General features: G+C 42.7%; 1 protein-coding gene and 1 long non-coding RNA gene across 6 annotated transcripts in view; one reads left to right on the top strand and one right to left on the bottom strand.

Moving 5' to 3' along the window:
* Positions 1-13,693: 13,693 nt before the first annotated feature.
* Positions 13,694-15,019, bottom strand: LOC125755095 (uncharacterized). Its single transcript, XR_007410645.1, has 2 exons — positions 14,707-15,019; positions 13,694-14,147 (listed from the first exon to the last, which is right to left on the bottom strand). It is a non-coding gene; the product is annotated as an uncharacterized LOC125755095 (long non-coding RNA).
* A 58-nt stretch (positions 15,020-15,077) lies between these two features.
* Positions 15,078-22,151, top strand: part of PAFAH1B2 (platelet activating factor acetylhydrolase 1b catalytic subunit 2) — a 30,259-nt gene continuing 23,185 nt past the window's right edge. Inside the window, exons 1-3 of one of the 5 annotated variants that reach the window (XM_025465403.3) lie at positions 15,685-15,945; positions 16,707-16,794; positions 19,088-19,189. The gene's annotated coding sequence lies outside the window, so the exon portion shown is untranslated. Of the gene's footprint in view, positions 15,244-15,684; positions 15,946-16,706; positions 16,795-19,087; positions 19,190-22,151 lie in introns of those variants that run through there. The other 4 variants (XM_035716840.2, XM_025465402.3, XM_025465401.3 and 1 more) reach the window with 4 other exon arrangements.

The following is a 22,151-nucleotide window of genomic DNA, read 5'->3' as shown; positions in this document are numbered from 1 at the left end:
TTAGGCAGAAGCTATCCAATGTGACATCTTGCTGAGAATTGGGTCCTTACCTACATAGCATGATAGCCTTTTCATGAAGAAAGAGATCCCAAGCAGGGATTACTGCCAGCAAAGCAGGGTAGGGGGCTGTCACCATCTCTCATTCTTTCCAGCGGGGGAAGCAGGGAAAGCTTTACAGAGGAAGGGCTGTCACAACTAAACAAAACTTTAAGGAGCAGTAGGATTTCCAAGGCTAAAGGATGGGGGAGGGGGGACTTTCAAGGTAGAAGACAGCCAGAGCAAAGGCATGGGAAAATGAGTGGTGGGGTCTGCTGGAGGCATGGCAGGTCTATGGAGTGGCCAGAGCAGGTAAGCTATGAAATTTGTGGTGGGGGGGTGGGGAGGACATGACACTGAAGAGGCAGTTTGAGACCTAAAAGGGAGCAGAAAACAAAAGCCACAATAAGGGACACCTGGATGGCTCAGTCAGTTAAGCATCCAATTCTTGATTTGGGCTCAGGTCATGATCTCAGGGTCCTGAGATTGAGTCCTGCATCAGGGTGGTACTGGCCATGGAGACTGCTTGTCCCTCTCTGTCTGCTTTTCCCCTTGCTTGGTCTCTCTCTCTCATACATACATACATACGTACATACATAAAATCTTTTTAAAAAGCCACACTAAGGAAACTGGACTTTAAGAGAAAAAGAGCAAGTCCCTGCAGTGCAAACCTGGAGCTCAGGAACCCCAAGAGTTTACAGTAGAGGGAAAGGACCATGATCATGAGCTGAATACCCAGCACCAGAGCATTTGGGGGCTCAGGGAAGTGAAGAGAGAAATGTGAGAAGTAGAGAGGTCTTTTCCTGTACTATACTCAGGGAAATTAAGGGCAGGGGGCAGAGGTGGGCGTTAAGTAACTAATAGAGTTCAGTGAACTGTAAGGAGTGTAGCTCAGATGCGGAATCGAGAGACCTTAATGAAAAAAAAGTAGTGGGGGGCGGGGATTGTGGAAGCTGGAGCCAATGTTAGGGAGGCCCATTATTCAAGAATAAAAGCAAAGACAAAAGTCTTTGAGGTTCCCGGAAACCATCGTAGAGGCAGCAAGAAACCACCAACAAGGCACTGCTACTATACAAACTATAAAGTTCACCTTTGTAACTTTCTCATCTGTGTTAGTTGCCTTATCTCTTGTCAGCTTTCTTTTAGTGGTTTTGCAGGAAAATCTGCATGGTGGAAAGGTCTTGTGGCATGTCTTGGGAAGTGAGTGGGAAGGGAAGTTGGTTTGACTATGTCCACCTTCAGAGTCAGGGGAGAGGAAATAAACCCAAGGAGAGGGGGACTGGTAGTGGGGTAAGTTCCACAAGCAAAAGCTCATTTTAAAAAAAGATTTATTTATTTGAGAGAGAGAGAGTGGCGGGGAGGGACAGAAGGAGAAAATCTCAAACTCCCTGCTGAGCTTGGCGCCTGACATAGGGCTCAATTTTATGACCCTGAGATCATGACCTGAGTCAAATCAAGGGCTGGTTGTTTAACCAATGGAGACTTCCAGACACCCCACAAAAACACATTTTAGAAAGCATCTGCTTTGGGTTGATGCAAGGAGGTGCAGATTGCAACAAAACAAACAACCTCAAGTTGCCACCAGCCTGACCTGAGCCACCATCATCTTATGTGGGCCACTGCCATAACCCACAACTGGTCTCTCTGCTCCTGCCCTTTCTCTCCCTGTGCTGTCAACTCTCAGCCCAGAAGCTTGAGGAATCCTTTTAAAATTAAAGATGGCTCATGCTCCTCCTCAAAACCCTACAGTGGTTCCCCATTGTCCTCAGGATATCAGTCAAAGTCCTGCCCCTAGATCTGCAAAGCCCTTCATTTTCTGGCTCCATCACTTCTCCTTCCTGTTTCCAACCATGCCTCCCATTCTCACTCTACCCTGGCCACGCTGGCCACCTTGTTGCTCCTCAGATATGCAGGCCTGCACTCTCCTCAGAGCCTTGTCAGTTGCTATTCCCTCTGCCTGGAATGTTCTTCCACCAGAGATCTGCACAGATAACTCACTTCTTTTCCCAATGTTGCCTTCTCAAATGACGCTTTCCTTGAGCAAATGGAAGTCTTACCACCTCCACCATCCTACCACCCCCAGCCCTCCCTACCACTTTATGGCTCTCCTGTATTTCTGTAGTACACATCTCTGAACATACTAGGTCCTTGACTTAGTTTTGATTATGACGATGTATAAAGTTTGGTACTTCTCCCGCTAGAATGTAAGCTTTGAGAGGGCAGGGATCCTTTGTAGCCCAAAGCCCTAGAAAGTGGACTGGCACATGGGAGCTTTCCCTAGGCTTTTGTGAAAGAATGGAGCAGATGAAAAAAAAAAGAATGGAGCAGATGAGAAGGTATGGATTTTTGGCTCTGTGATCACCTAGAAAGATCTCTAGGAGTGACATACAAAGCTCTGATCTTGGTCCCTGAGCTGTTTTATTCTTTTGGTTGAAGAAATACAAAGTATGCTTGCCAAAGAGCTATTAGTAACCAGGGCTAGCTAATAATGGAATGTACTACCTAAAAAGTGAGCTCCCTGTCAAGTGGTCACCTAAATCAGAATTTGAGTAAATATCTGTAAGCAGTGCTATAAATAGATGTCTACGTCACTTCTAACCTGAGAGTCCCTGCAACTCTAAAGTTCCCTGATAAATACAAATCAAAACCACAATGAGATACACCTCATACCAGTCAGAATAGCTAAAATGAACAAGTCAGGAAATGGCAGAAGTTGGCGAGGATGCAGAGAAAGGGGAACCCTTTTAGACTGTTGTTGGGAATGCAAGCTGGGGCAGCCACTCTGGAAAACAGTATGGAGGTTCCTCAAAAAGTTGAAAATAGAGCTACCCCATGACTCAGCAATTGCACTACTGGGTATTTACCCCCAAAGACACAAGTGTAGTGATCCAAAGGGGCACCTGCACCCCAATGTTTATAGCAGCAATGTCCACAATAGCCAAACTATGGAAAGAGCCCAGATGTCCAATGACAGATGAGTGAATAAAGAAGATGTTACAATGGAATACTACTCAGCCATTAAAAAATGAAATCTTGCCATTTGCAATGACGTGGATGGAACTAGAAGATAGTCTGCTAGGCGAAATAAGCCAAGTCAGAGAGAGACAATTATCGTATGATCCTCACTCATATGTGAAATTTAAGAAACAAAATAGAGGATCATAGGGGAAGAGAAGAAAAAATAAAACAAGATGGAATCAGAGAGTGGGACAAACCATAAGAGACTCTCAGTCATAGGAAACAGACAGGGTCGCTGGAGGGCAGGGGAGTGGAGAGACAGGGTAACTGGGTGATGGGTATTAAGGAGGGCATGTGTTGTGATGAGCACTAGGTGTTATACAAGACTGATGAATCGGGATGCCTGGGTGGCTCAGCGGTTGGGTGTCTGCCTTCAGCTCAGGGTGTGATCCTGGAGACCCAGGATTGAGTCCCACGTCGGGCTCCCTGCATGGAGCCTGCTTCTCCTTCTGCCTATGTCTCTGCCTCTCTCCGTGTGTCTCTCATGAATAAATAAATAAAATCTTAAAAAAAAAAAAAGACTGATGAATCAGTAACCTCTACCTCTGAAACCATTAATACACTATATGTTAATTTTTTAAAAATTATAAAGTTCCCTGATAGTGGCTGTGTTACTGCTTCTACTTAAAAACCAACAGAAGCTTCTCATGCCTACCTAAGTAATCCACTTTCCTAGTTTCAAGCCTCTGCTGAGTTGCATTTCATTCTTTTTTTTTCAGTACTTTGAGAAGCTTTTCTCATCCCACACAGAGGCTGTGCCTATCCTTCGGTAGTTTGAAGTTTAAATACCATACACTTCAAATTCAGACAGAACTGCCTCTGAATTCCAGGCCCACCACTTGTGGTGTGGCTTTTGGTAACTGATCTGACTTCTTTCAGCTTCGGTGTTTATCATAAAATAAAGAAGATAGTGATGAGGACGTGTGTTTTGAGGATTAGTATCATGTGGAAGTTCCCAGGACTGTGCTACTCAGTGCTGTTACCTTCCTTCTGTGTGGGTCTCTCTCTTCTGCCAGGGCCATACTATTCAGTACCTGGTTGCTTTTGAATTGTTTCACCTGTTTCATTTTATTTTCCCTGCTAGATTATTACAGAATTGTGGGCTCTCCAGGCAAGTTCAAAAGCTTAAACTCTCTCCCCTGTAGTTCTCACCTATCAAATGAGAGAGCTGGACCAAATAATCCTTTTAGTTACGAATACTATTGTTTCAATATGCCGTTTGCATCCCTGAGGCAGCTAACAGTCTGACTACATTTTGGTGTTTAACAACTATCTGTTAACTGAATAACTGAAATCTCTTCATTATTCTTTTGCTATTCTCTATTTGCAGTAGCCATAAACAATATAATAGTATTTTATAAAGATCAACTATGATTATGTATATATGAAAGTATTTTTTTAGGGGCGCCTGACAGGCTCAGTCGGTAAAGCATGCAACTCTTGATCTTGGGGTGGTGAGTTCGAGCTCCGCATTGAGTGTGGAGATTACATAAAAATAAAATCTTTTTTAAAATGTATTTTTAAAATTTGAGGTTATAATTAAATCTCTCTCCATATGTGTGTGTGTATATATATATATATACACACTACATATATATACAAACTATACATATATACAAACTATATATATATATATATATATATCCATATATATATATATATCCACACACACACACACACACTATAGTATGTGTATTTTTGTGATAGTATTAGAAGTACTGGTAGGAGAGGTAGTGGTAATAGACCATCTATTATTTGAGGCAATTCTAATTTATTCAGTAATGTAAGGGTGAGGCTGGTCTAATGTGACCTAGGGACCAACTTATGTTTGTTTAGGATGATTCTCTCTGATGGCAGAGAGGGCTCCTGTCACTGGTAAATTATTACTTATTTGTTTTACAACACTTGTGTACAGAACTCATGCTCTAGGTTAGACAGTGTGAAGAAAGTAAAGCTGATTTGGGCATGAGGCCCATCTGGCCAGAGAGTCAGCTAATATGAGGTCATTGCCAAAATATTTTAGTCTTGAGAGATCTTAAGAAGGGGAGACTTTTTTAAAAGGGGGGGTAGATTTTGCTAGTGCTGCCTCTTCTGCTTCAAGCCTTTAATTATAGTGCATCCTCTGCTTCTTCCCTTTATCCTCCCTGCTTCAGACCTGGCAACCTTTATTCATTCTTTAAGATTCAGCTCAGGTACAGAATGCTTCCCCAGCCCCCACTCCCCACCTTACCATCAAATAACTAAAGGCCTATTTATACTAGTCCTTTTACCAAGAACATGATGTTCAGCTATCAAGAAATACAAGGGCATACTGAAAAGCAAAAAACACAGTTTGAAGAGACAGAGCAAGCATCCATCCTGACATTGCACGGTGTCATTATCAGACCAGGAATTTTAAATGACTATTCTTTTAAAGATTTTTTTTTATTTATTTATTCATGAGAATACACAGAGAGGAGAAAGAGAGAGAGAGAGAGAGGCAGAGGGAGAAGCAGGCTCCATACAGGGAGCCGGACGTGGGACTCCATCTCCAGGATCATGCTCTGGGCTGAAGGCGGTGCTAAACTGCTGAGCCACCTGGGTTGCCCTTAAATGACTATTCTTAATGCCCTAAAGGCTCAAAAAGAGAAAGTAAACAGTGTGCAAGAACAGGTAGGTAATATGAGCAGAGAGATGGTAATCCTAAGAAAGAACCAAAAAGAAATACTAGAAGTCAAAAACAAAAATGAAGACTGCTTTTTATGGGCTTATTAGTAGACTGGATACAGCGGATAAAAGAATCTCTGAGCTTGAGGATTTTTTTATTGATACCACCAAGGGCAGATAGTCTCTCCTCTGCTGTCCTGCCCACTGCTCCCTTGCACTGTGCACAATAAACTTTTATCTCTTAAAAAAAAAAAACTAGGGATCCCTGGGTGGCGCAGCGGTTTGGCGCCTGCCTTTGGCCCAGGGCGCGATCCTGGAGACCTGGGATCAAATCCCACATCAGGCTCCCGGTGCATGGAGCCTGCTTCTCCCTCTGCCTATGTCTCTGCCTCTCTCTCTCTGTGTGTGTGACTATCATAAAAAAAAAAAAAAAAAAAAAAAAAAAAAAAAAAAACTAAAAAGCAAGAGAACAAAGGATAAAAAAAAAACAAACACAGAACACCCCAGTACTGTGGGACAACTACCAAAGATATAATATATGCATAATGGGAGTATCAGAAGGAGAAGAAAGAAAGAAAGGAATAGAAGAAATGTTTGAAACCATAATTACTGAGAACTTCTCCAAATTAGTGTCAGCCACCAAACTACAGATCCAGGAAACTCCGAGAACAGCAAGCAGGATAAGTGCCAAAAAAACTACATGTAGGCATATTATTTTCAAACTATAGAAAATCGAAGATAAAGAAAAATGCAAAGCTAGAAGCTAGAAGGTAACATAAGAGGAAACCCAGATGACCTTGAGTATGTTGATGATTTATTAGATACAAAACCAGAGGCATAAAACAGATTGCAAACATGCATATGAAAAATGCTCCACTGGAAAAAAAAAAAAAAAGAAAAAGAAAAATGCTCCACTGTATGCCATCAGAGAAGTGCAAATTAAAGCAATGATATTTTGCCACACATCTATTAGAATAAAAATCCAGAACATAGACATCACCAAATGCCAAATGCTGGTGAAGATGCGGAGCAGCAGGAACTCTCATCCATTGCTGGTGAAAACACAAAATGGTACGACCACGTCGTAAGACAGTTTGGTTGGTTTTTTATGTCTTTTTGGTTTGGGGGTTTGTCTCGTTTTTACAAAACCAAACATACTCTTACCATACATTGCATTTTTAACATTTACCCAAATAAGTTGAAAACAACCGCATGAAAACCTGCACATGGATGTTTATAGCAGCGTTGTTCATAATTGCTAAAACTTGGAAGCAACCAAGAACTCCTTTGGTAGGTAAATGAACAAGCTATGGTACATCGAGACAATGAAATATTATTCAGGGCTAAAAAGAAATTAGCCATCAAGCCATGAGTGGAAACCTAGATGCATATTACTAAGTGAAGCAAGTTAATCTGAAAAGGCCACATACTCTATGATTCCAACTATATGACATTTAGAAAATGCATACCTATGGAGGCATTAAAAAAAAAAAATCAGTGGTCGCCAGGGTTTGGGGTTGGAAGGAGGGATGAATAGGAGGAGCACAGAGAATTTTGAGGCCAGTGAAAATATTCTGAGATACTGAAATGGTAGATACATATCATTACACATTTGTCAATGTTCAACAGTGAACCTTAAAGTAAATAAACCATGTACTTTGAATGATAATGATGTATCAGTGTAGGTTTATCAATTGTCACAAATGTACAACTCTGATGGGGAATGTTGAGAATGGGGGAGGCTGTACAGGGCAGAAGGTATATGGGAAATGTCTGTACTTTACCCTATTTCAATTTTGCTGTGAACCTAAAACTACTCTTTAAATAATAATCTTTAAAAAAAAAAAAAGATTCAGTTCAGGCATCATTTTCTCCCAGAAGCCTTTTCTGATCACCCCACCTCCAGGTAGGGCTAAATACTTGCCTTTTTCATATCTCAGAGTATTCAATGGTCTCCTCTATCATTGCATATTATATGAAAATCATTTGTCTTTATATCCGTCTGTATCTATGACTAGACCGTGAGTTCCTTATGGGGCAGGATGTTACCTTAATCATCTTTTCTCCCCACGGTTTAGTAGTATGCCTGGGACATAGTAAGAATTCAGTAAGTATCTACTGAAGTGAAAGAAATGTAATGTCAATGATTTGGGCATTGCCTTTAAGAATATCCAGCTTTTTTATTTTTTATTTATTTTTAAATTTAAAGATTGGTTGATTGATGATAGACCTAGAGAGAGAGAGAGAGAGGCAGAGACACAGGAGGAGGGAGAAGCAGGCTCCATTCTGGGAGCCCGATGCGGGACTCGATCCCGGGACTCCAGGATTGTGCCCTGGGCCAAAAGCAAGCGTTAAACCGCTGAGCCACCCAGGGATCCCCTATTTTTAAATCTAATTTTTAGATTTTTATTTAAATTCAATTAACCTATAATGAATTATTAGTTTCAGAGATAGATTCAGTGTTCTTATATAACACCCAGGGTTCAATACATCATGTGCTCTCCTTAATGCCCATCACCCAGTTACCCTGTCCACTCACCTGCCTCCCCTCCAGTGACCTGTTTGTTTCCTATGATTAAGAGTGTCTTATGGTTTGTCTCCCTTTCTGATTTCATTTTTACTTTTTCGTCTCTTCTCCTATGATCCTCTGTTTTGTTTCTTAAATACCACATGAGTGAAATCATATAATTGCTTTTCTCTGAATAACTTAATTCGCTCAGCAAAATACCATGTAGCTCCATACATGTCATGGCAAATGGCAAGATTTCATTTTTTGATGGCTGAGTAATATTCCATTGCGTATATTCCCACGTCTTCTTTGTCCATTCGTCTGTTGATGGACGCCTGGGCTCTTTCCATAGTTTGGCTAATATGGACATTGCTGCTGTGAACATTGGGGTGCAAGTGCCCCTTCAGATCACTACATTTGTATCTTTGGAAGAATATCCAGCTTTTAAAGCATAACTGTTTGCCAGCATTAAGTTAGACTATGCCAGGTTAACTCCTGAGTTTCAACTTCCCACTGCATTGCCAGTCTTTTAGGATTCCTGTTCTTGAATCCTATTCCTGACTTTACTTCCAGCATCTGTTCCTCTAAGCTTTTACGATCTCCTTTCCTGAGGCCTGAAAATTGAGCATGACTTTATTTATCCATCATTTACCAAAAAATATTCATTGTGCCACACACTTCCTGGCACTGGAGTTACAAGGAGAAATGAGACAAGGCTCTTGCCCTAGAACTCATAGTGAAATACGGAAAGAGACTTGTAAACAAAGGGTTCAAAGGGGGAGATGCACACTACAGTAGAAACATCCATGTTCTCTCGGCTTCAGAATTCAGGGTTTTATCTTGAGAGAGAGCCTAAAAATCCATGATACAAGGATTTGTCATTTTAATAAGGTGGAAATTTGAATGAAACACTCTTCAAGGTTGGTGGGCAATGAAAACAAAGCACTTAGCCAGAAATCAAGACCCAGATGCCTAGATAGGGTGTACATTTCAGCCTGGCATTGGGGTTTTTTACTCCTCCTCAAGCATAGTGTTACAGTCACAACAGAGATCAAGTGATTGCTTAAAAATTTCAAGAACATTTCATCAGAAAATTATATGCTGTTATGTGGTTCTCAAAAATGAAGAGTTCTTAAAGACCAAGATTTTCTCATAAATGTCAAGAATATATATACCTAAGGATAAACTTATCAAATATATAAACCTACACCCTACAAGCTACAAAATATTGCTGAGAGAAATTTAAGAAGATCTAAAACAATGGCACAGTAAACAGTAATCATCAGTCAGGGGTGCCTGGCTGGCTCAGTCAGTGGAGCATTCGATTCTCGATCTCAGGGTTGTGAGTTTCAGTCCCACGTAGGGTGTAGAGATTACTTAAAAATAAAATCTTTAAGGGGCGCCTGGGTGGCTCAGTGGGTTAAGTGTCTGCCTTTGATTCAGGTCATGATCTCAGGGTCCTGGGATTGAGTCCAGGGTCCTGCTCCCTGCTCAGCAGGGAGTCTGCTTCTCTTCTACCTCACCCCTCCTTCCTGCTTGTGTGCATGCTCTCTCTCTCAAATAAATAAAATCTTAAAAAAAAAGTAAGAAAATGAAAACTCTACCCTTGTCTTGATGAGCACTGAATTATACGTGAAATTGCTGAATCACTATATTGTACGCCTGAAAGGAATATAGCACTGTATGTTAACTATACTGGAATTAAAATAAAGTAATAATAATAAAAAAGAAAACTCAAGCTAAGGATTGGGAGAAAAAGGTTTGAAATACATATATTTGACAAAGGGCTTATAGTCAGAATATAAAAGAACTTTTACAACTCAGTAATAAGACTAGGCTACATATATATGTATATAACTAGGTTATTTTTTTAATGAGTGAAAGAGTTGAACAAGCACTTTGCCATATATATGTATGTAAATGGACAAAAAGAATATGAAAAGATGCTTAATATTATTTTTTTAAGATTTATTTATTCATGAGAGACACAGAGAGAGAGAGAGAGAGAGGCAGAGACACAGGCAGAGAGAGAAGCAGGCCCCATGCAGGGAGCTCTACTTGGGACTCTATCCTGGGTCTCCAGGATCACACCCAAGGCCGAAGGTGGCGCTAAACCGCTGAGCCACCCGGGCTGCCTGATGCTTAATATTATTAATAATCAGGGAAATACAAATTAAAAATCACAATGAGGCATTACTACATACCCACTAGAATGGCTAACATTAAAAAGATTGACAATATCGTGTGTTGTCAAGGATGCAGAACAACTAGAACTCTCACACACTTCTTGTGGGGGTATAAAATGATAAACCACTTTGAAAAGCAATTGGGCAGTTTATTATCATGGGAAACATGCACTTGTAATATGCCTAGCAATTCTGTTCCTAGATGTTTGTCAAAAAATGTGAAAATACATATTTGCCCAAAGACTTCTATAGGAACTTTCATCTTAGTTTTATTCATAATTAGCAAAACAGGGACGCCTGGGTGGCTCAGCAGTTAAGCATCTGCCTTTGGCTCAGGGTGTGATCCTGGGGCCCTGGGATCGAGTCCCACGTCGGGCTCTCTGCATGGAGCCTGCTTCCCCCTCTGCTGTGACTCTGCCTCTCTCTCTCTCTGTGTCTCTATGAGTAAATAAATAAAATCTTGAAAAAAAAAAAAAACTAGAAACCAAATGTTAACAGTTGATTGGATAAAAAAATTGTAGACTAGCCATAAATATTATTTGGCAATAAAAATGAATGAACTACTAATATATATATAAAACAACACAGATAAATCTCAAAAATGTTAAACAGAAGAAGCCAGAAACCAAAGAGTACCTACTGTATGATTCCATTTCTACAAAATTGTAGAAAAGACAAAAACTAAAGTGGCAGAAAGCAAATCAATGTTGGTTATGTCAGAATGACTCAGGCAACTTGAATAGGACCCCACTTCCTAAAGTTAGGACAATATGATTATCAATAAGCTTATAATTACAATGGAATAAAACACTCAAATTTGTTTCAATTTCAATCCATGAGCTTGTAACGATACTAAAACATACACACATGTTGTTTACAAAAATAAGGCTGTGACAAATTAACAATTGTCAGTGGTAGAAACAAAAATGTTGTCATAATACTGTATATTTTTTTACTATATTTCTAATAACATTTGGCCTGACCTCAGAGATCTTAAAATTAAGAAATATTTATTGAGGGGCACCTAGGTGGCTCAGTCGGGTAAGTGTCCAAGTCTTAGTTTCAGCTCAGGTCATAATCTCAGGGTCCTGGGGTGATCCCCACATAAATAAATCTTTTTTTTTTAAAGGAAATATTGAATATATGGTTATTGAGACAAATGAAAATGTGTTTGTGAGGATGTAAACAAACTTGTTTTCTTCTCTCAAAACCTTTTTTAGATTTTATTTATTTCTTTGACAGAGAGAGGAAAGGAGAGAGAGTATGAGCAAGGGGAGTGGCAGAGGGAGAGGGAGAAGCAGGCTCCCAGCTGAGCAGGCAGCCCAACATGGGGCTCGATCCCAGGACCCCAGAATTATGACCTGAGCTGAAGGCAGACACTTAACCACTGAGCCACCCAGGCGCCCATCAAAACATTTTTTAATGTTGTTTTAACAATACACAACACATTGAAACTCTTTATTTTTTTTAAAGATTTATTTATTTATTTATTTATTCATGATAGACAGAGAGATACAGAGGCAGAGACACAGGAGGAGGGAAAAGCAGGCTCCATGCTGAGATCCCAACATGGGACTCGATCCCAGGACTCCAGGATCGCACCCTGGGCCAAAGGCAGGCGCTAAACCACTGAGCCACCCAGGGATCCCCTGAAACTCTTTATGAACCATCTGATCTTGGGTTCTACCCACAGAAATTCCCTGAATTCACACCATGTGTTCATTGTCAGTCCACATAGATTTGCCTCCCTCTTTTCATGTTAGAAATGCCAGGTCCAAAAAAAAAAAAAAAGAAAGAAAGAAAAAAAGAAATGCCAGGTCCTCTGAAACCTCTGTTTCATTACTATTAGTAATGAAATGCCAAGCAGTCTTCTAAATTCCAGGCCACTTGGGTAGTATTTTGACACTTCTCATTCTCAAAAGTCCTAGATCTACATTAGATCACTTTTACTTTTGCCCATTTGAGGACTCCAATCAGGCCACAGACATTTTGTCAGGATTTATATATATCCTCCCTTTAGGGTGGCATTTAATCAATAGGGAAACCAGACTAAAGAATCTGGATGGATTCATATAACCCATCATTATTAGTGGAAAAACAACTTGAAGCACAAGCTCTCCTGATAGTTTTCTTTTTTCTTTTTATTCTATTACAATTTTTTTTTCTCCTGATAGTTTTCAATCAATTTGTCTCATAATCAGAAAAGTTGTTTTTCCCTACCACCAACTGGGACTGAACGGAAAACACAGATTCTGAATGGGACCCAGGGGGGAAAGGGGATGTTGTGTGTGGGAAGCGAGGAGGAGTGAGATAGGATGTAGCTGCTACCAGAATTATGTTTCTGAATATAACTGGAAGGTGGAAATTTAGAGCTAGAAAGGACCTTAGCAATCATCTAGTCCATTCTTTTTGTCTTACAGACTAAGAAACAAAGGCTTGAAGAAGTAAAATAGCAGTAGCTGGCAGACAAGAACCCAGGGCACCCTGAAGCCTACTTCAGGGCCCTTTGCACTGTACCACCTGCCTATTTCTGAAAATGATCTATTTTGGGGCCCCTGGGTGGCTCAGTTCAGGGACTGCCTTCATCTCAGGTCATGATCCCAGAGTCCTGGGATCCTAGAATCTTGACTGGAGTCAGGCTCCCCTAGTTCTAGGAGTCTGCTTCTCCCTCTCCTTCTGCCCCTGCCCCTCCCTCTTCTCTTACTCCCCTCCCCCTTGGCTCCTCCCCCTGCTCGAACTTGTCCTTGGGCTGGCTCTCTGAAACAAATAAAATCTAAATCTAAAAAAAAAAAGAAGAAGAAGAAGAAAGAAAAGACAATGGGTGCACCTGGGTGGCTCAGTCCATTGAGGGTCTGTCTGCCTTTGGCTGGGGTCATGACCTCAGGGTCCTGGGATCAAGCTCCACCTGGGCTCCCTGCTGAGCAGGAGTCTGCTTCTCCCTCTCCCCCTGCCTCTCCCCTCCACTGTTCTCTCTCTCTCTCAAATAAATACATAAAATCAAAAGGAAGGAAGGAAGGAAGGAAGGAAGGAAGGAAGGAAGGAAGGAAGGAAGGAAGGAAGGAAGGAAGGAAGGAGGAAGGAAGGAAGGAAGGAAGGAAAGAAAGAAAGAAAGAAAGAAAGAAAGAAAGAAAGAAAGAAAGAAAGATCTCTTTAGAAAGCTAAAACTGACAAACTCAGGAAACAAGCTCTTCATAGATTTCAGGGTTCAGTAACACTGAGGCTTTGTCCCACCACTAAAAACTGCCTGAGCTGAAAGGTATTTAAATATTTGCACAAACTAGTTTAACTGGGTCTAGTATTTCCTAGGGGTACACCTCCCTTGTTTGTGCTTTTTAATTAACAAGTTGAAAACAAAAAAGTAGAAAGATAGGCCATGGGTTCCACACAGGCACAAATTCAACCCTTGATCATTCATTCCTCATTCAGCAATACCTAACGCCTACCGTGAATGAGGCACCGTGCCAGGTGCTGGGAATCCACAGAACACAGTCCCTGCTCCCTCAGAGCTTACACTATGGCAGGGACAGTATTAAAGTACTAATTACATTAAAATGTGTTGAGTGTTGCAATTGGGGAAACGCCAGATTCTATGGATTTATCCCTGGAGAATAATTTCAAGCTGTTCCTCTTCTGTTATCAACATATTTCCCGGCTGCCTCTTGAGTTCCCCAAACATGAATTCTTTTCAATAAAACACGTAACACGCATTCACTGAGCGCGTGGACGGGTGCTCCCATACAGTGTGCGAACATCTGCAAGAAAATTCCACGGTAAATTAGCGATGTAAAAACCATCCTATTCCAAGGACACAATTATTTTTGGATTACACATGCCTGATAAATGTAGTATCCCTTGACAGCACAGGTGAGCTGGAAAACTATTTCATCATCTTGATTTTTTTCATAGTACTCTGAGCAGGTTTTTGTCAGCGAAATCACGGGCCGTGCCCCTGCCCCCCATCATTTCTGAGCGCTGGAAGGCTCTGCGGGCGACCTGCCGAAGGTTCCATCCTTAAAGGGCCAGCTCACGGCTGTGCGCTACCAATGCTTTCGCGGCCGCAAGCCCGCCTACATCTTTCTCCCTTCCTCTCTACTCTCATAGATCCCGCGCTTAAAATAGCATTTAGCCTCTGCTCTTTTCTGCGTTGACTTTGTATATGGGTGCACCTTCCCCTAATCTGGACGGAGTGTTAAGGAAAAGACGGACCCGCCAGCCCCCTACGGTATCACCTTAAGAGGCGGTTCCCCCCACCCCCGTGCCCCCCCCATTCATCCCAGAAAGTCTCCTTATGTAGCAGCCCGTCTCATTAACCTTGAGGCCCCGTTTCCCTCCCAGCTGCAGCAATCTGGTTTATTCCACGGGGTGGAGAAAGAAGCCAGGTTGGCGGGGTGGGAGGAATGGCGTCAGTGTGAGGTCACGCCACATTGTCCCGAATGGCATCTCCCCTCCGCGGCGACAGTAACGCGGGGTCGAGGATGCGGCTGGAGGAAAGATCGTGTGCCCCTTGCGCAGACCACGCGCCAAGAGAGGGCAGGACGCAGAACGATGCGGGGACCGCCGCGGGGCGTGGCGGGGCACCTGAGCGCCAGCAGCCAGCGCCCCGCGGGCGGGGGAACGCGGGCAGCCGCCAGCCACGCGGAGGCCGCGCAGGATGGGGCGGGACTTCCGGAAGCCATTGGCTTGAGTGGCAGGGGAACCGGAAGTGGGGGCGCTGCTGCTGCCGCTGCTGCTGGTGCTGGGGCCCGAGGAGGGACGCGCCGGAGCGGGGCCGCCGGGACTGAGCGAGCGACAGACGCGCCACCCGCCGACGCCGCAGCCGCTTGGGGCCCGCACGGACCCTCTGCCTGAGTGAGTGCAGCCGGGGTCGCGGGGAACCGGCGGCGTAGCGGCGGGGGTCGGGAAGGCCTGCGATTTGTTATTGTGAGAGGCCCGCGACCTCCCCTCCCCTCCCCCACCGCCGGCCCCTCCCCCCGCCCGGACCCTCGGGGGCCTCGCGCGCGCCTTCCCCGCGGCCCCCGCACCCCCGCACCGCCCGCCGCCGCCTTAGAGCCTCCGGGCGGCACCCCCCCCACCTGCCGCCTGGGCTCGGCCGCCGCCTCTCCCGGGGGAGGGGCGGGGGGGCACCGGGGCGGCGGGCGGCAGGCGGCGGCCCCTCCCCGCCCGCCCCCTGCAGCGGGCCTCCCGCTCCCCGCTCCCCGCTCCCCCGCTCGCCGCGGTCGGCGCCGCCCGCCGCCTTCGTAGCAACTCTTGTGCCTCCGTCTCAGCTGTTGCCTCTTCCCTCCATCCCCGCGCCGGAACCGCCGACCCTCCCTCCGCTGTCGGCGAGGCCTTGAACGGGGCCCAGACCCGTTAGTCGGTGGCCCGTTGGCGGAGCGCTTCTTCCTCGCCACCCCCCCCCCCTTTTTGTCGAAAAATTCCAACTCTTTAGAAACTTATCCGTTTCCCCCTGAATGTACTCAAAAACCCGCAGACTGTCACGGCTCCGGAGGGATTCTTGCTTACACGGCCTTGCAGCCCCGGCACCTCAGTTTAGAAATGAGGCCCAGCGAGGTTGGTTATTCGCGCAAGGTCAACCAGCTGCCTGGAAAGGGCCCGTGGGCAGGTTTTCTCAGGTTTCCTCGGGGGTCGTCGCCTGGTCCACCCGTGCCCGTGGACCAGGTGGAGACCTCCTCGGCCTACAGGTTTGTGCTGGACCCGTTGCGTGGTCACTGCTGCTCTGCTTCCCACCAGCTCGCAAGCCAGCGTTGCTTTTCATGATTTACGTTCAGACCTTAAGAAAAGCAAACCCTTGAAGCTTTGGCCTCTTTTTCAGAGCGTATCCGCAGAGAAAGGGGAGACCATCTGCACCCACTCTGGGATCTCATTTTATGCAGTTTTAAAATCGAGGGCTGAGGATAAAGGTGTCGAGAAAGAGGAAGGGAAGAATACAGAGGATGGTCTCTCCTGGGTATTTGAATTCGGCTTCGCCTCAGATAAGCCTTGTGTCTTTAGATTCTCTTGGGCACATTGTTCTGATGTAAAGATTGCCTCCTTGTGGGGGAGCAGGGGAGGAGTAGGAAATCATTGTGCTTTAATTTGTTGGCTTGGGCGGGCGTTTGATAATAAATTATGGATGTGCTGGATCCCCGGGACCCACCCGCCAGCCCACTGAGGCAGGGTGTTCTGGATGAGGCTTTCCTTCCCTTTCAGTATAACCCTGTCCACTCCCTCTGAAACAAAATGAAGAGTCTTAGGTCAGAGTGGACACACTCTCAACCTTTTAATTCTTGGCGCAACTTTTCTCCTCCCTCTGTTTCCTGCTTAAACTAAAGATCCTGCTGAGCCTGAGAATTTATATTTCTTTGTTGTTGGAACTGGCTTCTGATTAAACACGCTACACCAGCTACACCACATACTGGTGTAAGTATCTAGAGATTCTGGTGTTCACTGTCACGGTTCAAGTTAAGGTAGAAAGAAGATGGAAAATGCAGGAAAATTGGGAAATGCTGTGCAAGTTGCTTACTCCTCATTCTTCCAAAGAATTTACATTTTTTAACGGACAATCAGATTCCTTGGAATAGAGTCTCTCCTGGTAAATTAACAAAAGTTCTGTTCTTCAGACCTTTATTCTGCTTGGTTTCTCTAACTGAACCTGCTGTTTGTGATCAGAAATTAGTGACTTATAATAATCCACCGCCTCAGAGGGAAAATTATGAATCAAGAAGGTGAGAGGGGAGTCAGAATCCACCTCCCTGCTCGTACTTTTTTAATTGTGTTACTGTTTTTACAGCTTCACTATTCCAAATACTCCTCCTGAGGCAGGAAACCCAAAATCATTCAGGTTTTTGTGTCCTATCACAGACTGTACTTTGGATAGCTCCTAATTCATTCCTCATTTCTCTTTTAAAGAATACAACAGTTGGGGCACCTGGGTGGCTTAGTGGTTGAGTGTCTGCCTTTGGCTCAGGTCATGATCCTGGGGTCCTGGGATTGAGTCCTGCATCAGGTTTCCAACAGGGAGCCTGCTTCTCTCTGTGTCTTTCATGAATAAATAAGTCTTAAAAAAAATACAACAGCTTATTTTATTTGAATTCCAAATTGTTTGGATCTTCTAAATGCATAGTCCCCTAGAGTGTACATTTCTAGCCTCATTCTTAGGAGATTGCATGGGTTTGTGGCTCAGTTTTTCTTTACCTGCTCTTTCAGGATGTTATCAAGCCATAGGCATCAGTAAAACTGAAAGCTACTTTGTATTGGGAGAATTTGATTTGGCAAAACAATACAAAATCCAAGTGTCTGAAGGCACAAAGAAACAAATTTTTGCTTACTCTGCCCTTTCAGAAGAGGAAGGATGACCTTGTATTCATAGTTAAAGGGGGAAAAAAAGACGAGCTAATTGGGAATATTTTACTATCTTTACTCAATTCTACCTGCCTGATAGCCTCCTCAGATAAGCAACATCTTTCCCCTCGATTTCTCAATCCCTATTTCATTTTGCCCAAGAGGAAAGTACCAAGATGACAGTATTTTGCTCAGAGCATCAGGATGCCATTAAATTTGTTAGTAGTGGGGATCCCTGGGTGGCTTAGCGGTTTGGCGCCTGCCTTCGGCTCAAGGTGTGGTCCTGGGATCCCAGGATCGAGTCCCGCATCGGGCTCCCTGCATGGAACCTGCTTCTGTCTCTCTGCCTGAGTCTCTGCCTCTTTCTGTGTGTGTCTCATGAATAAATAAAATCTTAAAAAAAAAATAATAAAAATAATAAATTTGTTAGTAATAATAGGGTTCATAAGTGAATCGAATTAGTAAATGAGAATTTATCATGTCTTTTCTATACGGAGCCTAACGTTCTTTACTCAAAAATAGTAGGCTTTGGAGGTATATCACCCTGAGTTCCAATTCCAGCTCTTCCTATCATGAAGCAGGTTTCTTAAATCTCAGAGCTCCTACAACAGTGTCTTATAAATAGTGAGTTCTTAATAAATCTTAATTGCGATTATTATTTTACAACAGTTGTTTACTTGTTGGAGGAACTCTGGAAATCCATGTTAGTAAATTGAATCCTAGATTTAGAAAGATTTTATAGCTTAAATAGACCATTGGTCTTGAAAGTAGAGTATGTGCACTCCCTAGGGATTGCAGAACGCGATCCATTGGAATACAGGAAACAATTTAGAACTTCTTTATACATTTATTTTTTTATGTAAAAGGAAAAGATAAACTTTACTAATATTTAATATACAGATTAACAATTCGTACATTTAATTTATAAATAAACATACACACATATATACACATTTGAAAAGATTCCAAAACATTTAAGATGTTTTGGCCCCACAAATCTGGATCTGTCTTTACTCCTATGCTTTAGTTCACTTTATCCTTTCTTGTTAGGGGTTCAGCTTGCCACTCTTTGAATCTCCATTGGAGGAATCTACTTTGAGAGACAGGCCATGTTATTCTGTAGTCATAATTGTTAGAAATTTGTCTTAACTGTACATTCTGTCCACTGGCCCTGCCTTCCTATTTGGGGACATGCAAAATAAGAGTAATACCTCCTCCTAGTCATCTTCAGATAGTTTGACAGTTATTTATGGCCTGTGTCTTTCTCTTCCTTAACCGATTTTTCTACAGATTATAAACATACTTATGTCATTCAACTGTTTCTAATATGACAGGTTTTCAGTTTCTTACCATCTTGGCTCCTGTCTTCTAGACACCGTCCAGTTTGTCAGAATTCTTTAAGCTTTTCAAGACCTGAACATGATATCCCAAGAACTGAAATGAATTGAAGTGCCTGCATTTTGTCATTTAACTGGTGAGGGTTCAATTTGAATACATGTTATTATGAAGGCACTTTATAATTTGCAGTTTGTCACTCTTATTCTTTAAACAATCCCCAGGAACAATAGTTTCAATTATATAATCTAGTGAGAGTAGGCCAGATTATTTTTCTCTGTTTCAGTGGTGGTCTCTCAGTTAATTTTGTGTCAGTTAACTTTTACTGCAAAAATACCTAACATGTTAAGTGTCTCTCCAGGTGGGAAAACAAATGAGAACAAATGAAATAGTTGAGTTTTAAAAATTCTGTTTAAAGGATGCTTGGATGGCTCGATTGGTTGAGCATCCAGCTCTTTGTTTCCGCTCAGGTCATGATCTCAGGGTGGTGAGATCAAGCCCTGTGTTGGGCTCCAACTGAGTGTGGAGCCTGCTTCAGATTCTCTCGAGGTACCTGGGTGGCTCAGTTGGTTGACTGTCTGACTCTTGATTTTGGTGCAGGTCATGGATCTCTAGGTCCTGGGATCAAGGCCTGAGTCAAGCTCCTTGCCCAACAGGGAGTCTGCTTGAGATTCTTTCCCCCCTTCCCCTTTCTCCAACTCCCCCTCTTTCTCAAATAGATAAGCCTTATTTATTTATTTATTTATTTAGATAAGTCCTTTTTTTTTTTTTTTTTAAGATAAGTCCTTTTTTTAAAAAAAGATTCTCTCCTTTCCCTCTGCATCTCCCCCACCGCCACCAACAAAAGGGGTGAGGGGAGGAAAATATCTATTTAAAAAACTTTGGAAATAGTATTTTGAATTAGTGGAAAGTGAAACTGTTTGTTGCTGTACATTACATATATAAATATTGAAATCTGTAGGTGGGAAAACTTAACCAAGTTGCCCTTGTCTGTCTTAAGGCCAGTAGAAGCTGTTTGATCAGCAGGAAAGAAGGCTACTATTAAAATTAAAATTACTATTAAGCACCATGTCAGATTTAACCTGAATAGCCAGACTTCAATCTAGAATTGAACTTAGACTCAAAGAAACTTTTGTATAGAAAGTATAGAATGTCTTATTAGTTTAAAAGCAGGGCCCCTGGGTGGCCCAGTCAGTTAAGCGTCCATCTCTGGGTTTTGGCTCAGATCATGATTTTAGGGGCATGAGATCAAGCCCCAAGTGGGCTCTGAGCTCAGCTTGGATTCTACTAAACTTTCTCTCTCCCTCTTCCCTGCACATATGTGCATTCTCTCTTTCAAATAAATAAATCTTTAAAAAAAAAAAAAAACCACTCAAATTAAATGTTTCTATATCACGATTTGTTTTTAATCTCCTTTAATCATTTTTTCCTTTATGCATCTTTTAATTTTCTCGTACTTTTCTTAGACAATGAAACCTCAACCAGATACCATAACCTGAATGGAGCTATACAAACTCATCTTGCAGTTCCTCCCAATTCTTGTATTTTACATTGATGTTTTTAGCTCCATGTAGTTTATATTTTTGGGTAAAATGGTTAGATACAAGACCTTTTCAGGAAGTCCGCATGAACTAGTTTGTGATTAATGGGCCAGGTGTGATGTCACTGGTGTCAAGGAAACCTAATTTTATTCACATACTGCACAAATTACCTAAATTATCTGATCCTCATTTTTTTTCATTTTGCAAGGATTGCAAGTGGTATGTATTAAAACATGGAATAAAAAAATGGCATATATAGTCCTTCACAGATAGCTATTATTTTCTGATATTTGCAAATTTTAGTAATCTAAAGAAGTATATACAGATGGTCTCTGACTTAATAATGGTTCTACTTAAAATATTTTAACTTGGAATGCCTGGATGGGTTAGTGGTTGAGCATCAGGCCTTAAGCTCAGGTCGTGATCCTGGAGTCCCAGGATCGAGTCCCACATCAGGCTCCCTCTGCAAGGAGTCTGCTTCTCCTCCCTCTGCCTATGTCTCTGCCTCTCTTTCTGTATGTCTCTTGTGAATAAATAAAATCTTAAAAAAAATATATTTAGGGCAGCCCGGGTGGCTCAGTTGGTTTAGCACTGCCTTCAGCCCAGGGTGTGATCCTAGAGTCCTGGGGTTGAGTCCCACATCAGGCTCCCTGCATGGAGCCTGCTTCTCCCTCTGCCTGTGTCTCAGCCTCTCTCTCTCTCTCTCTCTTTTTTTTTTTGATTTATTTATTTTCGAGAGCATGTGAGTGGGGTGAAGGACAGAGGGGAGGGGAAGAGAATGTCAAGCAGACACTCCCCCCTCCCAAGTGTGGAGCCCACAGGGGGCTCAATCTCACGATCCTGAGATCATGATCTGAGCCAAATCTAGAGTCTGACACTTAACTGACTGAGCCACCCAGGTGCCCTGAGGAAGGATATTTTCTTTTTTTTTTTAATTTTTATTTATTTATGATAGTCACACACAGAGAGAGAGAGAGAGAGAGAGGCAGAGACATAGGCAGAGGGAGAAGCAGGCTCCATGCACTGGGAGCCCGACGGTGGGATTTGATCCCAGGTCTCCAGGATCGTGCCCTGGGCCAAAGGCAGGCGCCAAACTGCTGCGCCACCCAGGGATCCCGGATATTTTCAATTTACAATGGGTTTATCCAGATGCAATCCTGTTGTAAGTTGCGGATGATCTATACACAGGATATGGATAGTGTTTTACTTTTCCAGTTAGATATGGGCTTAATTCTGAGTCTAATTTTTTTAGACCTAGTTTCATTTAGAGTGGAACTAATTGGTTTGCGTAGTATTAAAACATTGGTTTGTTTTTGTAATGTATTTTTCATGAATGAAGGTATGTTTTCATGCTTAGAGCTTTTTTACTTTCTGATTCTCAAAAATTACTGCTTTGGCAATCCTACGTGTTTTGTTTACTCAGTAAATACTTATCGAATGAATAGGACTCAATCCTTTTTCAGAGAAAGCTGTATCTGATAATGGCAAGGGAAAGAAAAAGAGAATGGCCCCCTTTTCTTTAAGCTACAAAACCCCAGATTTTTCTTTTCTATTCTTTTT

This window comes from Canis lupus, chromosome 5 (assembly GCF_003254725.2).
Source record: "Canis lupus dingo isolate Sandy chromosome 5, ASM325472v2, whole genome shotgun sequence".
NCBI lineage: Eukaryota > Metazoa > Chordata > Mammalia > Carnivora > Canidae > Canis > Canis lupus.
The sequence above is the reverse complement of the archived record's forward strand: the minus strand, read 5'-3'. Positions and strand labels throughout refer to the sequence as shown.